General features: G+C 55.1%; 1 long non-coding RNA gene across 1 annotated transcript; it reads left to right on the top strand.

The window, feature by feature from the left end:
• The first annotated feature begins 1,943 nt into the window (after positions 1-1,943).
• LOC148776065 (uncharacterized) lies at positions 1,944-15,831 on the top strand. Its single transcript, XR_016038517.1, has 5 exons — positions 1,944-2,013; positions 2,903-3,328; positions 10,298-10,436; positions 10,528-10,781; positions 14,078-15,831. It is a non-coding gene; the product is annotated as an uncharacterized LOC148776065 (long non-coding RNA).
• The last annotated feature ends 615 nt before the right edge of the window (positions 15,832-16,446 follow it).

Genomic DNA, 16,446 nt, shown 5'->3' with positions numbered 1-16,446 from the left:
GCAGCTCCCAAGCTTGCCCTCCCCTGGTTCTTTCCGGGGGCCCTTGCCCTCCATCCATGCTGGGGGCGGCTCTGACCCCACCCAGGGGATCTCCCCTCTGCCTCTCGGGTTCCCACCCGCTGAGCGTCTGCTGTGGGCTTGGCCGTTTGGTTTCTTCCAAGCAGACCAGGGAGTGATGCCTCTCCGACGTTGTGTGCTCACTTTGCAAAACAGCAGAAATTTACAGCCCAAGTAATTGATCACGGTGCCGCTGCCTCCCTCCACCTCGCTCCATCTCCTAACTCCCTTCTCTTCGCTCTCCTCTCTCTTTTTTCTCAGCGCGCCATCTGTGGTGTCAGAGGAAAGGAAGCCAAGAAGAGGGGGCGGTGGAGTGTTCTGGTCCCAGTTTTGCCAAATACGAGTCACATGAACCTCAGTTTCCCCATCTGCAAAACGGAGATGCTGATAATACCCACTCCCCGGGGCTGTCAGGAGCCCCTGTGCAGGGTGACTGCGCTCCCCAGACAGTTTTGTGAGGGAGGGGGGTGGCCTGGGACCCACCTTCCAGATAGGGATGCTGGGACCCAGAGAGTTCAGGGGGTTTGCTCAGCCTCACGGTGCTTGAAGAGCAGCCCTGGGAGTTGAACCCCAGTCCCTTGTGCCCCAAAGCCCAAACCATTAGGCTACACCGCTGCCCCTCCTCCAGGGCCAATCAGAATGGGGATGATCCCCGCCAATCCTCCTGCACCCCTGCCCACCCCCATGTCACTTCATCCTGAGGTTAACTGTGGGGAGAAGTGGAGGCCCCTGGGATGAGCGGAGACGCTCTGCAAACTGTAGAGTGCCTTGATGATGTAAAGAAGCATGACCATCATCTGCTGACCCTGCTCCTGGACCAGGGAGACGCGGGTTTGATCCCTTGGTTGGGAAGATTCCCCTGGAGAAGGGAATGCCAACCGCCTCCAGTACTCTTGCCTGGAGAATCCCAAGGACAGAGGAGCCTGGCGGGCTACAGCCCATGGGGTCGCAAAGGCTTGGACATGATTTACCGACTAAACAACAATGACTCCTGGACCAGAGCCCTTGACTGGGAGAACTTCTGGGACATAAACGCTTGCCTGGTCCTTCCTTTCAAAGACCGTGGGTGAACAGGGGCCTCCTGCCAGCCGGGCCCCACACCTGCCTGCCTCCTAGTGTCTCCAGGAGGTTCCAGAACCTTCCAGAACGTTCCCCCAAAAGGGACTCTGAAGAGCACTTCACTTGCCCTTCACAGAGCAGGGGAGGCACACAGGCCTGGAAGGGGCCAGGCCTGGGCCCTGCAGGCCTGGCTGGGAAGCCCCCACCTGACTCTGACTCCCTTCCAGGGCTCCCTGGGCTGACATCCCTGCCCGCTTCTGTTCAGTTCAGGGGTGGGAGGGCGGATATTTCCAGGGGGCGAGAGCTGGTCTTTCCCCTTCCACTCCCGTTTCTGCCTTGTCCTCAGTCTTGCTTGTCTCCGCCTCTGCAGAGACATCTCTCCGCCTCTGCAGAGACGTCTCTCCGTCTCTGTCTCTCCCCCAGCCTCCAGCCTGGAGGTGAGGGCCTGCTCCCCTCCCACGCCAAGTCCAGCTCCTCTGTTGCTCCCTCGGCCTCCAAAGGCGCCTCTGGGCAGCACCGGCCTCCTCCCCTCCCCATTTCAGCCCAGGGTCTGCAGCTGGAGAGGGGCGGGGGACAGCGGGTGCATCTCTGCCCCCCCCCGCCCCACACCCCACCCCACTGCTGTCTCTAGAGGGGCTGGGGGCTCCAGCCCCTCCGTCTTTCTGCTCCCTCCTGGCTGGCGGAGATGAGAGCCGGGTGCAGAGCTGGGAGTCAAGCAGCCACACACAGAACAAACAGAATTTTTTTTTTGCAACTAGAGGGGGAAGCACAGAGCTAAAAATAAAACGAAAAGATCAGTATCTGTCAGTCTGACAGCTGATTGGCTGCTCGGAGATGCATATAATTACCAGCAACTGGCGCTGGGTAGGCAAAGCCGGGAGAAACTGCTGAGACGAGGTTAGGATTTAACCTTTAAATTCTGGAGCCACCGAAAGCCGAGGGGAGGACGCCGGGCGTCGGGGATACTGAGGCTGGGGGTGGGCGGTGGGCGGTGGGCTGCCGAGTCCTGGGCAGGTTCCGGAGGGCTCCCCCAGGAAGGCCGTAGGAGCCCTCCGCCCTGACCGCCTCCCCCATCAGACTGGGAGTGCGTTTGACTGAGCAAGCCAGGAGGCAGTGGTCCTTCACCCCACCCAGCTGGAGGGTGGTGTCTTCCGGGAAGTCAGGGTCTCACCCACCGGTGTTTTGGGGGGGGTCTGCCTAGGGCTCTGGGCCCCTCCCAGACTGGCCTCCTATGTAGAGTTCACCCCATCCCGACCCACATTCCTCCGCCTTCCCCAGCCTGGTGTTGATTTGCAAGCCCATACTGGCTCCCTTCCTTCCATCACTCCCGGTCACCCTTATTCCTGGCTGTTTCCTGCCCCATCTGGGGAGGGCATCTGGGCACCCCAGACTTGTCCTAGGTCCTCAGAGATGCACAGAAAGGGCAGCACTGGAGGGATGCTGTGGTCTCACCGAGTCTCCGTTTCTTCATCTGTAAAATGGGGGTGATGATCACAGGGAGATGCTGGGGATGCTCAGTGCCCAGTCGTGCATCTTGATTTTCTCACCTGAGCCAGAAGACAGGCCACGTGGGCTCTAGTCCCAACGGGAATTGTCTCTTGCTTGTACTTGTCTCCCACTCTGTGAATTCGGAGTGAGAGTTCTTGCCCTCTGTCCTCTGGGATTTGAGGGAAGAGGGCGCCGAGTGACATGGTGTAGGTGACAGAGCTCAGCAAACTGTACCTGTCGGGACATGTGGGTGAGAATTTTTTGTAGCTTCTAGAACCCACCACTTTCTTCCTTCCAGACCTTTGCCTGGGTGTGGCCTTCCTTTCCATGCTATCTCCTCCAGGAAGCTCTTCCTGATGTTCCAGCTGGTCCTCGCCTGCAGCTCTGGGTGTCTCCCCTGAAGTCAGGCCCTGATTATCTGGGTCTGTGAGCCCTATGGGGGCAGGAACCGCATGCCTGTCAAGGGCCTGGCCCAGAGCCCCTTGAGAAGACAGATATCAGATCCCTGATGCAGGAGGAAGAGGAGAAGCCAGCTTGGGCCACACTGCCCAGGCTTCCGGCAAGCAATGGCCTCAGATGGTGGGAGCCTCTGTACCTGCTGGGCACTGACCCTTTTCCTGTGCTGGGCGGAGTGGCTGCTGCTGGATGCTAGGCCCTAGAAAACCCAGACTGATTACAGGAAACCCTGCTGGAGCTCCTATCAACGATGAGATGCAAAGGGCAGGTGAGGGAGGCAGGAGAAGGGGTCACCCAGCTGTACCTGCCCATCCTCAACACCTTAAAGCCATTTTATCGTTATCGTTCAGTCACTCAGTCATATCCGGCTCTTCGCGACCCCATGGACTGCAGCACGCCAGACTTCCCTGTCCTTTACCATCTCCCGGAGTTTGCTCAGACTCATGTCATTGAATTGATGATGCCATCCAACCATCTCATTGAGTCCCCACCATACCTCACTGGAGAAGGCAATGGCACCCCACTCCAGTACTCTTGGCTGGAAAATCCCATGGACGGAGGAGCCTGGTAGGCTGCGGTCCATGGGGTCGCTAAGAGTTGGACACGACTGAGCGACTTCACTTTCACTTTTCACTTTCATGCATTGGAGAAGGAAATGGCAACCCACTCCAGTGTTCTTGCTTGGAGAGTCCCAGGGGTGGGGGAGCCTGGTGGGCTGACGTCTATGGGGTTGCACAGAGTCGGATACGACTGCAGTGACTTAGCAGCAGTAGCAGCATACCTCGTTGGAGGTAGTGCTGTTGTTACCCACATTTTGCAAATGAGCAAACTGCGGCCACATGGCTAGCAAGGGCAGAGCCTGGACGCACGCCGTCCCCCTTCTCCTGCGGCCAAACCCAACGGCCCCCATCTCTCTGAGAAGGATGACAGAGAGGTGTGGGGAACGGAGATGTTTCTGGAGCAACTGCCGTGAGACCTTCTAGGCAGACACATTGTCATGGAGAATCTTGAGAACGCTTTTTTGTGTGGTGTGCAAAGGAATTCGCCTTTGGTGTCTCTGAGAGATTGTCGGGAAGATTTAAACTGCTTTGCAATGATTTGGGGATGTCAGGCTGATATTGCTTTTGAACATAACATTATGACGAGACTGGGCCCCAAGGCAGCCCAGTTTTATTCAGGTTACGGTAATAATAGTCGCCACAGCAGCAACTAAAGCCATTTTCACGGACTGAGTGCTTACCAGGGGCTCAGTGCCGGGTTCAGCCTTGACTTGGATGCACACTCTGCCCCCTCACCACGAGCTTGAGAGAGAGTTGACTCTCATCCTCGGGTTATTTCCTTATAGCTGATACCTAAACTTGTTTGTCTCCACACTCACTGTCTCCCCTGTGAGGCAGTGAGCTTGGTGAAGGCCCCAGTCTGGTCTCTCCTATTCATTGCTGAGTCCCCAGTACCCAGCACCAGCTCCTCAAGGAGCAGCTGGACAATAAACCTTGTCTGGACACATTTCAGATGAAGAGACTGAGGGTCAGAGAGGTCACACAGCTTGCCAGGAGGGAATCCTAGGTTTCTGTGGCTTGAGAGCCCAGATTCTAATCACCAACTCACATGGCAGCTTGAAAGACCCTCCTGGAAAACCCTGACTCAAGAAAGTTACTGAGCACGATCCCCCCCCACCCTCACTCCCTGCCCCCTGGTCTCCGCTCTTGTACTAAACCCCAAGAGGCTTCTGACTTGAATCTGCCCCCTCCACACCTATTGCTTGCTTCTCAGGAAATTGGATGGAAGGTGGCCTGAGTTAGCTCAGGCGTGGGGAAGCGTTATTCTGTTGGAATTGCCCAGTGTTTTGGGTGGGACTTGATTCAGATTTTCCTTCCTTGTCACATTGGTTCCCACTCGAGAGATCTTTGAAGTGGAGATGACTTTACTATGTGATTCTCGGCCTGGTTAATTCATAGGTGCACTTGATCTTTGCTGCTCCTCTCTGGGATGGGGCCCCTGGTTCTGAGGGGTTTAAGTCCCGCAGGGAGGCCAGGGGTTATAAATCCAAGACGCTCTTGGTTAAGAGCTTGATTCTGTCACTGAGTGATCCTGGGAACCTCATTTGACCTCTCTGAGCTTTGATTTACTCTTTTGTAAAAGGGAGACATACATGGGGAATATCTATCTTGAATGCTGGCTGTTGGTGGGGGAAAAAGAGGTCAAGTTTTCTTTTTTTTTATTTATTTTGGGGATGTACTGCCCTGCATATGGGATCCTACTTCCGTGACCAGGGATCAAACCTGTACCCCCTGCATTGGAAGCACAGAGTCTTAACCACTGAACCACCAGGGAAGTCCCAAGTTTTCTCTTTTGCAGAAAATTCACATTCTCCACAAGTCATATACTATGTTTATCCTTGTACTTTAAGAAATGTTAGTTTAAGGCTTCCCAGGTGGTTCAGAATCTGCTGCCAATGCACCAGACAAGGGTTCCATCCCTGGTCCAGGAAGATCCCACATACCTCAGGGTAACTAAGCCATGAGGCAGAACTACTGAAGCATGCGCACTCTGGAGCCCCGTGCTCTGAAACAAGAGACGCCAACGCGAGGAGATGACTGAGCACCAAAACTAGTGAGTTTCGCCGCAACTAGAGAGAGAAAGCCCTTGGGCAGCAATCAAGACCCAGCACAGCCAAAAACAGAGAAATAAAATTTAGGGGGAAAAAAAGAAATGTTAGTTTAAAAAATATCGGAACACCAAACAGTCCCCGAGTCCCTGCTGTGTGCCCAGCCTTGCATCAGATTTGGTCTGGAGAGTGATACCCCCCCTTGTGGGCATGTCCTTGCTCAGGCCGTCCTCACAGCAACCATGAGATGCCAGGGACCAGGATCACCATTTCCAGAGAGGAGAGGCAGGCACAGAGAAGGGGCCTGATGTGCTTAAGGTTCCACACTGAGAAACTGAAGAGCCTGGCTTTGGAGCTGTGCGCTCAGTTCTACTGATGAACAGAAACGCGAGTTTTGATGGCAGGGCCTGAAGGGAGCTCTCAGGGCACAGAGACCAACCTGGGGTGCCCCTGCCCGGGAGGAGCTACATCTCCTAGGAGAGGGGGACACATGGACAGACCAATGAAGCATGTGGTGTAAGAGAGACCACCCAAGGCCGCATAGCTGATCCACCTCATAAAGGAGCACCGGAAAAGACCCTAGAAGGAACTTGCTTTAAAAAGTCCCCTGGGAGACGTCCCTGGAGGCCCAGCAGTTGACTCCACGCTTCCACTGCATGGAGCATGGTTTCCGTCACTGGTTGTGGACCTAAGATATTGCCTGGAGTGGCCAAAAAAAAAGTCCCCTGGTTGGTGCACTGACGTCAGTCCTAGCCCTTCACCGTGGCCGACGGATGGTGCATTTTTCTTATACCTCAAAATGAGCTCCTCCTGAGTCGTATTTGAAGCCCAGCTGGCTTGTCCTTCACTGTGATGTTCTAGTCCATGGTCACCGGGTCTCTGGACAGGGGGCTCCAGCTCCTGCTACTCAGACCCACGGGGATCATTTTTAAAGAAGTGACCGTGCCCTTCCCCGCTCCATCCAAAGGTGACTTCAGGTCCCTCCTGGAAGGTCAGCTTCCAGTGGTCAAGGATCTGGGGTCCCCACTCCAACAGGGTGTCTCCAGAGGACGCGCGTGGCTGGGGCTGTGAGGTGAAGTTGTCAGTTGCTCACATTGACCGCAACCCACCTGTATCCTTCGGACTTTAGAGCCGCCGGCCTCTGTTAACCTCTGAGCACTCCTGACCAGAACCTCCAGGGCCTGGCACCTCCCGTGGTGTGGGGTGGAGGTGGGGGGCGGAGGGGAAGGGTCTGCCCAGGAGGAGCAAGGGAGTCACCACTCCAGCCCCACACGTGCACTCGGACAAGCCGAGATGGGGAGAAAGGTGCAGGGCGCCATGGAAACCGCACACAGAAGCCCACGCCCGTCCTGCTGCAGGTTTCTGCAAGAAACTCAAGGTTTGTCTGTGGCTGGCTTCCCGCGAACAGGAGCTCACCCGTCGTCTTCAAGGTCTGCTTCCGTGGAGAGCGTGGCTGGAGGGCATCTCGTGAAGACCTGGGCAGTGAGCCTGGACGGCTCAGCCCTGCCCATCGGAGCTGCCTCCGCCTCCACCAACACCGGCGGGGCTGGGTGGGAGTGGGGTGGCACCAGCTTCGATTTAGAGAAAATAGAAGAAAGCGCCTGCCGCTGCCGAACATCCTGGTGACAAATCCCCTCCCCTCGGTAACTCAAATTTCTAAGCTAATTCCTCTCTCCATTCCCACCAGAAAAGCTCCTCCTGTTCTCATCTGTCTCCAGGCCCACGTTGGCCCAACAAGAAAGCTGCCTTTGTTAAGTACTAGAAGCTTCCTCAGTTCGGGATAATCAAGGGCATCCATGCCAATGCCTTGCAACTCGCATTGGGCCGGAGAGTCTGAACCAGCACGGTGGGTTGATATAATCCCATCCAAAGCAAACAAAGGCAATGCTGTATGTTCCCCGTGGTGGCCTGGCTCTTGGTCAAGGTGTAGTGACCATCAGGGATTTCAAAAGAGCACAGAACTCCCCACCACCACCACCACCGCTGCTGCAGAAAGTCTTGGAGGGTACCCCAAGGAACCCCAGAGTGAGAACCACCTAAGTTGTGGTGGGGGTGCAACTCTTTGATCCTCCCTGCAGCCCCTCCCATTTTCTCATAGGGAAGGCTTCCTGCCGCAGGGTGTCGGGGGAGAGCTTGGTGGTCTGACTCTGCCACTTGCCAGCTGTGTGATCTTGGGGTGATGGCTTTCCCTCTCTGAGCCTCCAGGTCTCACTGCTTCCCTCCTGGGTTGGCAGTGCTCTGTAAAGACTGGGAGTCTTTATTGTTGCCATTACCGCTTGTTCAGGGGTCCTGACTTTTCCGCCCTGTGGGGTATGGCCCTCTCGCTGGATTTCAAGCATGATGAGAGCATGATGCAGGGGTGGGCAGCGTGCACATAGAAATGGTGCTCTGGAAGTGCCGCTTCTGAGAAGTCGTCTGTGATGGGAGCCTGGAAGCCGGGTGAGGAAGGCGGGCTTGGCGGCCCATTAGCCGGCAGGCGGAGGGCACCTTGAGATGGCGGTTCTGGGGTGCAGCTGGGCACTCCCCATCTTTCATGTGCCTGGAATCACCTGGGAACCTTGTCCCAGTGCAGATTCTGCCGGAGCAGGCCAGGCAGGGCTCCCAGGCAAGGCCGGGGCGGGGGGCAGCCAGGGCCGCACACTAAGGCCTCAGGTCTGAGGGAAGAAGGCAGGCCGCTTGGTGTCTGGAAGCGGTGGCTCCAGAAAGGCCCGAGAGCCCCCCGAAAGGCCGTGCAGGGAAAGATGAAGCAACATGAGGGTAGAATTACGTTTTCAACAGAAGAAAAGGCCTCTGCCTCCTAGTGTGTAGAAAAATCTCTGTTCCCACCCCCACGCAGCCCCAGGGGTTTGAAAGAATGTGGTTTTCTGAGCACAGCTTTTCCTCGCTGAAGGGGGTGGATTCGCTCTGAAAAAGTTGCCTGCGAAATGATTTTTTTTTTTCTATATCAAACGTTATTTTCCAGTGGTGCATGTTTTAAGACCATGGTTGTGTTCCTGCCGAGAAGGATCCGACTCTGAAGCATTGTTGTTGAGGATGTGGCAAACACGAGGGGTGGGGAGCTCAAGGCCATCGCTTCGGAGTGATGAGAGCTGGCGCTGCAGAGGGCAGGAACCAAAATCTGAAGCCCTGGTGGTCCCCAGATACACTGAGGTTCACGGCCAAACACGGGCCCAGAGCCCTGACCAGCACCACTGATGGTATGACTGGTGGGACCAGAGGGGACCCAGGGCAAGCCAGCCCCCTCAGCCGGAAGAGGAGCTCAGAGAGGCCAGCCATCTTGTCTTTGTATAGGACACCATCGGCCACACTCTGAATATCCGGCTGGAAGTGTTTTTGTTTTTATATTGGATGCAATTGTCTAATGTGCAGTAGGAGCCTACTCCCGTGACAGTTCAGCTTCATTTCTCAAAGAAGTTATGATGTCAGAGTTCCACCAAGACTCCAGAGGAACAGCCTCCTTGTCCAGAGGGGTCTGCTTGAATATGCCTAGGTATACTGGGAATCTTAAATAAGAGATGAAAGCCCACAGTCTGCTGTTACTTGACAGACTGTGGTTTTCCCGGGGTTGTAGCCTGGGAACACACTTTGGGAACCCAGTCAAGGAAGAGCCCTCGTAACTAAGGGTCTCTCTCTTTTTGTATCGGTTACCTACTGCTGTCTAACAAATCACTCCTCACTGAGCACTTCAAAACAACAGGGATTTATTATCTCAAAGGGTCTGTGGCTCAGGAATTCAGAAGTGCCGTAACTGGGCAGGAGGGGAAGGGGGCGACAGAGGATGAAATGGTTGGATGGCATCACCAGTTCAATGGACATGAGTTTGAGCAAACTCTGGGAGATAGTGAAGGGCTGGGGAAGCCTGCCGTGCTGCAGTCCATGGGGTTGCAGAGTCAGACATGACTCAGCAACTGCACAACAACATAACTGGCTGGTCCCAGTTTGTGGTCTCCACTGAAGTTGCAGTCCAAATATCAGCTGGGGCTGCTCCCATCTGACTGGGGCTGCGGAATTGGCTTCCATGATGGTGTGCTCACTGGCTGGCTGTTGGCAGGAGGCCTTGGTTTCTTGCCCCATGGAGTCCTCCACAGAGCTGCTTGAGTTTCCTCACTATGGCTTCCCCTAGATGGATGCCAGCGAGAAAGTCTGAAGTCCCATCCAGTGCCTTGGAATGCATGTGTGGTCCTTTCCACACTGTCCTCTTGGCCCCGCGGGGGCAGCCCTATTCCTTGTGGGAAGGGCTGAAGGGGGTGGAAATCTGGAGACCGTCTTGCAGGCCGACTGCCATGGTAACCATCTCTCCGGCACAAGGACAGATAACTTGCCTCATTCTCACAACTGGTTTCTTACCATTTAGTGCCAATTAGTAACTTTGAGAAGTGACCCTGCTAACCTGTGATGTGACGGAGGAAAAGACCAGGAATTATCAGCTACACCAACCCCCATCAACAGCAGCAATAACAATCAGCCGGGCCCATTTGTTGAGCCCTCACCCGATTCCTGCTGCCTCAACAGCATCATGGCACAGTGCAATCCATGTCCCCAAGGAGATGGTTCCACAATATTTCCAAGTTAGGCCACTCATTTTTATGAAATGTATAAAGTGAGATTTTTCTTTCTTTGTTTTGGCAGTGATGGCTACAAGGACACAAGTAGCTTTGCCTCCTGGAGACGCAGAGAAAAATTCCATGACCCATGTGAACCCATGTCGGGGAAGACTGAAGTGGGGTGTAAACTCAGGGTGGATAAATGCCAAAGATACAGTAAATAGGTGAGATGAAATATTTATTTTGTGTGCATTAGCAATATAAGGGGGACTTCCCTGGTGGTCCAGTCGTTAAGAATTGACCTGCCAATGCAAGGGATGCAAATTGGATCCCTGGTCTGGCAAGATTTCACAAGCCACAGAGCAACTAAGCCCCATGCACCGCAACTACTGAGCCACGTGCTGCAACTGAGGTGTGAAGCCTGCATCCCTTAGAGCCTGTGCTATGCAACAAGAGAAGCCACCGCAAGGAGAAGCCCACACCCCACGACAGAGCAGCCCGTTCTCGCTACAGTGAGGATCATGCAGCAGTGAAGATCCAGCGCAGCCGTAAATAAAGGAAAATAACAGGTAAAACTCTAACATACAAGCAAAGAGCATGAGGAGTCAGGCTGAGCCGAGGGCTCTTTGGTTTTGCCCCAGTCTCATGCTGGGAAAAGGGTCACACCTCTGGTGGTTGCCTAGTGGTGAGGAGCAGGCACCTGCTTGCTCGAGTCACCATGTCTGTTCCTAACTCTGACCAGGCAAGTGATTTCATGGCCCTGTCTCCCGTCTGTGAACGGGGTGATAATAGCCAACTCCTCAGTTATGATGAGGCTTCAGAAGGTTCTGGTACGCTTTATCCTGGCAAAGCTGATGGCAGATCACCAAGGTGGTGGCACCCTAGGTTCAAAGAACCTTTGTAGAAGTGCCATTGCCTGGAAAGATCTTTGCTCTGTGACCGAACGTGGACCCAGAACCACAGAGCAGATAGTCGCTGCTCCTGGGGACCCCTGTATGGGCGACCCCACGGGCTGGTAGGAGCTCAGCCCTTGCTTCTGCTGGGGGCATGTGTGGGCATGGAGCTGGCCCGGCCCTTTCCTTTCCTGTCCCAGCATGATTTCAACAGAGGGAGCACCCTGGGCGTGTTTTCCCCTCAGAAGTCTCAACCCGCTGAGGTGGTATTTGGGGAGCTCTGGCTAAATCTGCTGTCCCAACCAACAGGCCAGGCTTAGAGATGTTCAGAAAACAGAGAGGGTACAAGTTCCTGATCCCGCAGCCTGGGCCTGGGCTGATGGAAGGTTTTTAGCTCAGGCTGGCCTGACAACCCTTGACTCCATCCTTCAGGGCTGTGTGACTCCAGACAAGTGTCTCCCCCTCCCAGGCCCTCAGTTTTCCTGTCCCTAAAGTCTCAGGCTGGACTTGCCTGCCCACCCTAGGAACCTGGGGTTGCCCAGGAGGACACAGAGCTTACGTAGGTGTGCATGGGGAAGTCCCAGGCCACCTGCTTCCTTTCCAATCAAGAGAGCTCCATTTTCATCTCTGGTATATTGATGATCTAAGTAGCACTTCATTTTTAAAAAGAAGAAAAAAGAAAAGGAAACTCAGCTACAGCGAAAACAATACAGAAGTTTCCCATCAACTTACTTTGTCCCGTGACTCATGCCTTCAAACTTACAGGAGTGGGAGCAGTCCATCAGCTAGGTTTAGTGACTGCTCCTTTCCAAATAGTTCCTAGTCTCCTGGATTTGAATCTCTGTTTCCTTCCGCCTCTGTGAGGTCCCATGAAAGGTGGGGAGAGGAAGGGGCTTTAGTTGGCAGGGGGCGGTCCACAGAGATCTTGAGGTGCCAAGGTCATGGACAGGCTGGGTATGCTGGCCTTCTCTCTGGACACGTGCTGTGGGCATCTCAGATGCATGCCCCCTCGGCCTTCCTGTGCCCAAGCATCCCCAGCTCGGGCCCAAGGTCCAGCTGCATTTGGGCCCCCGGTAGAAGCCAGGGCCAGCCCTTGCTGCCTCTGAAGTGAGGAGTCTGTGGGCCTGGATGGTCTCTCAGCCCCTCCCAACTTCAACACAAATTGCTGCATTTATGAAGCTCCAGCTGTCTGCAGAGTGGGGTCTGGGATGGGGAGGGGTGGATCCTGTCCTGGGAGGAGGAGCCCCCTCAGCAGGCTGCCTCTGGTTGGACTGGGGTTGGCAGGGCTCATAGTGGCCCCTAGGCCCCAGGAGGATCAGGTGCCAGGCCCAGCTGCCAGGCTGCCATTTGAAATGTCTCCTGTTGGTGGCACTTTGGTAAGTTGCAGGTATTCTGGTCTTCGCGTATATTTGATCTGTATCTGAAACCCGTGCTGGTTTCATTTCTCGGCTATGGGATTCTTAGTGCCTGAGACTGAACTTGACCATGTCATTCCCCAGGTAAAGGTTTTCCATGGCTCCTCACTGCCCTTAGAAGACAATCCAAGCTCGAAAGTGACCCCAAACCTTTTGGGGTCTGGCATAGGCCTAGCTCTCCCACCTAGGGGCTCTCGACCCCTCACCCTATGCCCTCCAGGCACACAGACTGAACCATGAAAACTCTCTCCCCTCTTGGGAGCCTCACACCCTTCTTCCTGACACACTCTCCTTCTCTTTTTCTTGTTGCTTGCTAAATGTCACTTCCTCCAGGAAGCCCTCCCTGCCTAATTGAGCGACTTCAGTTCACAGTCAGGCTCACCCTGTACTTTTCCTTTGTAGCACACTCATCACTGTTGTGAGCTAAAAAAAAAAAAAATGCCTGTTTATCTGATCCACACTCCATCCCCGACTAGAAGGTGGGCCCTCCATTGGATTTTCCTGTTTATACCAGATGCAGTGCTGGGCACCCAGTGAACACTCTGGAAATGTCTGCCCAGTAAGTCCTTGAGTGGTCACTCTGTGATCCCACAGGCAGCCTGTTGATCCAGGTTGCTAACCTGGGGCCTGCCAGGGCGGCCGGCGGTGCACCTGACTGGGTCACGCCAGAGTCTGGGAACCCAGGCCCAGCCCCATCCTCTGGCCTGCGGCTCTGCCTGGAAGTGAGGAAGGGGTTAAGTGTTTCTGGCGGCCTCGTGCTGTGTCTGCGGCAGTTCCCCCTTCCGGGGCTGCAGCAGCCGAGGTTGGCGAGGAATGTTTGCGATGCAGAGCTAGGAGGGAGGGCGGCTGGTGGAAGTGGGGGCCTGTGGAGGCCAGCCGGGCCAGGCTCCCCAGTTGAGCAATCGCCCAGGCCCAGCCGGTTCCTGTAACTCCTGCCCCTCCTGCCTTTTCCCGCCCTGCCGGCTTCCTCCACCCGCCGCCTGCCGGGCAGTGGGGGCGGCCTGTCCTCTGGGGCCTGCAGCCAGAGGTAGAGGGACAGAGGCCCCTGAGAGCCTGGAGGCCAGGGGTGAAACTGAGGGGCTTCCAAAGAGAGAGAGAAGGAGTGTGGTCAGCTCAGCCACCCTGGTCCAGAGAAGGTGAGGCTTTTGCCCAAGGTCACATAGGGAGGCGCCACCATCCAACTGGGCCACACCCTGGATTCAGACTTTTTTGTTCCCATGGTAGCAGGCTACAACTCAGCACCATGTGGAGGCCACTTTGCCACTCAGATGGGAAGCTCTGATTCCCAGAGACTCTCTCCCACCTGAAGGCTAGGGCCTCTCCTGCCCCTAGCCTGGCTCTTCACTCAGGGCGAGGGTCTCAGAGAGGGGGGTGGCTTTCATCGGGCTGGGTGCAACCACCATCCCCATCACTGCCCCAGCACTGTCCAGTACTCAGCCTGTCCTGGGGACACTGCTCCTCTCCAGGAGTGGGAAGGAAAACGCTGGTTCTCAAAAGCCACCCACTCCTGGGACTTCTTTGATGGTCCCTTGGTAATGACTCTGCCTTCCAATGCAGGGGACATGGGTTTGAACCTCGGAGTTGGTGATGGACAGGGAGACCTGGCGTGCTGTGATTCATGGGGTCACAAAGAGTCGGACACGACTGAGAGACTGAATTGAACTGAGGGGAACGAAGATCCTACACTGAACTAAGATCCTACCTGCCACAGGGCAGCGAAGACCCAGTACAGCCAAAACAAAACAAACAAAAAACCAGTCCACTCCTTCCTCCAATTCCCTTCAAGGAAGAAGCTTCGTGAATTCTGAATAGCATGTTGAACCCACAAAACTGGTCTTTCTCCACAAGCACACGCCTTCTTTAGGGACAGCAGCATTCCTGACAATGCAGAAAGAGCTCCTTCTGTCGACAGTATTTACAAGTGACCACTGGGGAGGTGGTCCTTGCCGTCATTCAGACCCAGTTCCAACCCTGGTTCCACCACCTTCAAGTTTGTGGCCACACGCCTCTTTCCGAGCCTCAGTTTCCTCATCTGTAAAGTGGGATTCAGAGAGAGGGTGGGTGGAGCAGCAGGACCGCTCTGGTTCTGTGGAGACTCTGGGCCACTTGCCTTTTCTGGTCCCACAGACACTCAGTCTGTTTGGGGCTGGCTCAAGTTGTCCCTTGCCGGGGCCCTGGGCTTTGTCCAATTTGCCAGCAGATGATGGTCTCAGAGCCCTCAGAGGTGCCGTCTTGGCCACATCTGTCTGGAATGGGCAGTGGAGCCCCTGGGACCCCACCTCTGCAGAGGGCAGGGTGGGCGATCCCTGTGAGCTTGTAGTTCCTGTGAGAATCAAACATGGCATTTAGAGATGAGGAGGCTCGTAGGACAAGCGGCCGCCAAGCCATGCAGGCATAGTGAGGAATTTTCAACTGAAAAACACACCAGTGATACCAAGGACCTTCCTACACTCTGCTCTGAAGTTCAGTTCTACTGTGAGCCAGATAATGACTGACCTACTTTACTCCAACAATACGCCTAAGAAGGCAGTGGATTGGTCCCCCCAACACTTTAAAAGAAAAAAAAAAGGAAACAGAGAGGTTGATGCATTTGCTCAAGGTCACACAGCTTGTAAGGAGTGGAGCCTGACTTGGAACTCAGGCCTCCAGAACCTGTGCTCTTAGAGGATCTCTTCCACACCTGGTTTGGGATCCAGGCTCTTCATAGAGGAGATGGGCCACCTTGGGTTAGTCATTAAGCCCCAGAGCCATGAATTGAGGGTTGAATCTCCAGCATCCCCTGGGGGTGGGGGAGGCGCTGTGCTAAATTATCACTATCACTGGGAGAGCAGAGCTCAGAGAGGGCAAGCCTCTTACTCCAGAGCACACAGCCGGTCCAGCCAGGACCCAGTCTCAAAGCTATTGACGAAGCCTTCTGGTCCCCTGACCCCCCTGGCTCCCTGTCAGGGCTCCATCGTGTCCGTGGTCTCCACGAAGTCCGTGGCCGGGAGGGACCCTCACAACCGACTGGCTTCCGCAGACAGATGGACAGATGCTGGCCGCCCCCCTCCCAGGGCCGGCGGGCTGCGAGGCTTCACCACCTCCTCCCGAGCAGGTTTCCTTTAAGAAACCAGAAGATTGATTTCCTGGCAGGCTCGCCGAGGAGCCCGTCCAAATGGTTTGCATGTCTGCATTTTTTACTGCTCCGTTTAATATGTATGCAAATGCCGGCCGGCTGCACAGTCACACGCGGCGCCCCATTAAAGCGCCGTCCGGGCGCGCGCATCATTCGAGGCGACGGGCTCGGCGGCCCTGATAGATGGGGTGCGGGGACGGAGACAAATGATGGGCTTTTGTAATTTCTTTCTCCCTTTTTCGGGGGCGGGGGGCGGGTGCGGCTCAAGCCTAGAAACAGCAGAGAAGATTTAAATATATGCAAAATTGTTTGGGGGTTTGGGGGGCGGTGTAGAAACCCGAAACAGGAGGAGGGAATTCACTGTTCTCCTCCCTGGGAGTCGGGCTGAAGGCTGGAGGGGGGAGCCGAGCCCCACAGTCACCTTCTGGCAGAGAGAGCGGCTTTGCTACTGATAAGCAGGCTCGGTCCTATGGGAAGCGCAGCTTCAGCCGCAGAGAAAAGGAAAATGCCGGTTATTTTCAGCCCTGTTACACCCGAGAGGCCACTGCTGCGAGTTTTTACCATCCCACCCGCACACCCCTCCAACTTAATTTTCTTGGGCTTCCAGGGCTTTTAATTTTATAGGTATATGGGTGTCATTTAACTCTTCACACTAGCCCTAAATGTGGATCACACCCATTGTACAGATGGGGAAATTGAGGCTCACAGTCCCTTGGGGAGGGTTGCAGAGTGAGTAGTGGGGGGTGGATGGGATTCTCAGAGCCATTCCTTGACCCACTCAGCCCTTGGCCAGCTCTTGCTTTGTGGAGTT

This window comes from Moschus berezovskii, chromosome 11, assembly GCF_049115385.1.
Source record: "Moschus berezovskii isolate FMDL1 chromosome 11, NW_MosBer_1.0, whole genome shotgun sequence".
NCBI classification, from domain to species: domain Eukaryota; kingdom Metazoa; phylum Chordata; class Mammalia; order Artiodactyla; family Moschidae; genus Moschus; species Moschus berezovskii.
The sequence above is the reverse complement of the archived record's forward strand: the minus strand, read 5'-3'. Positions and strand labels throughout refer to the sequence as shown.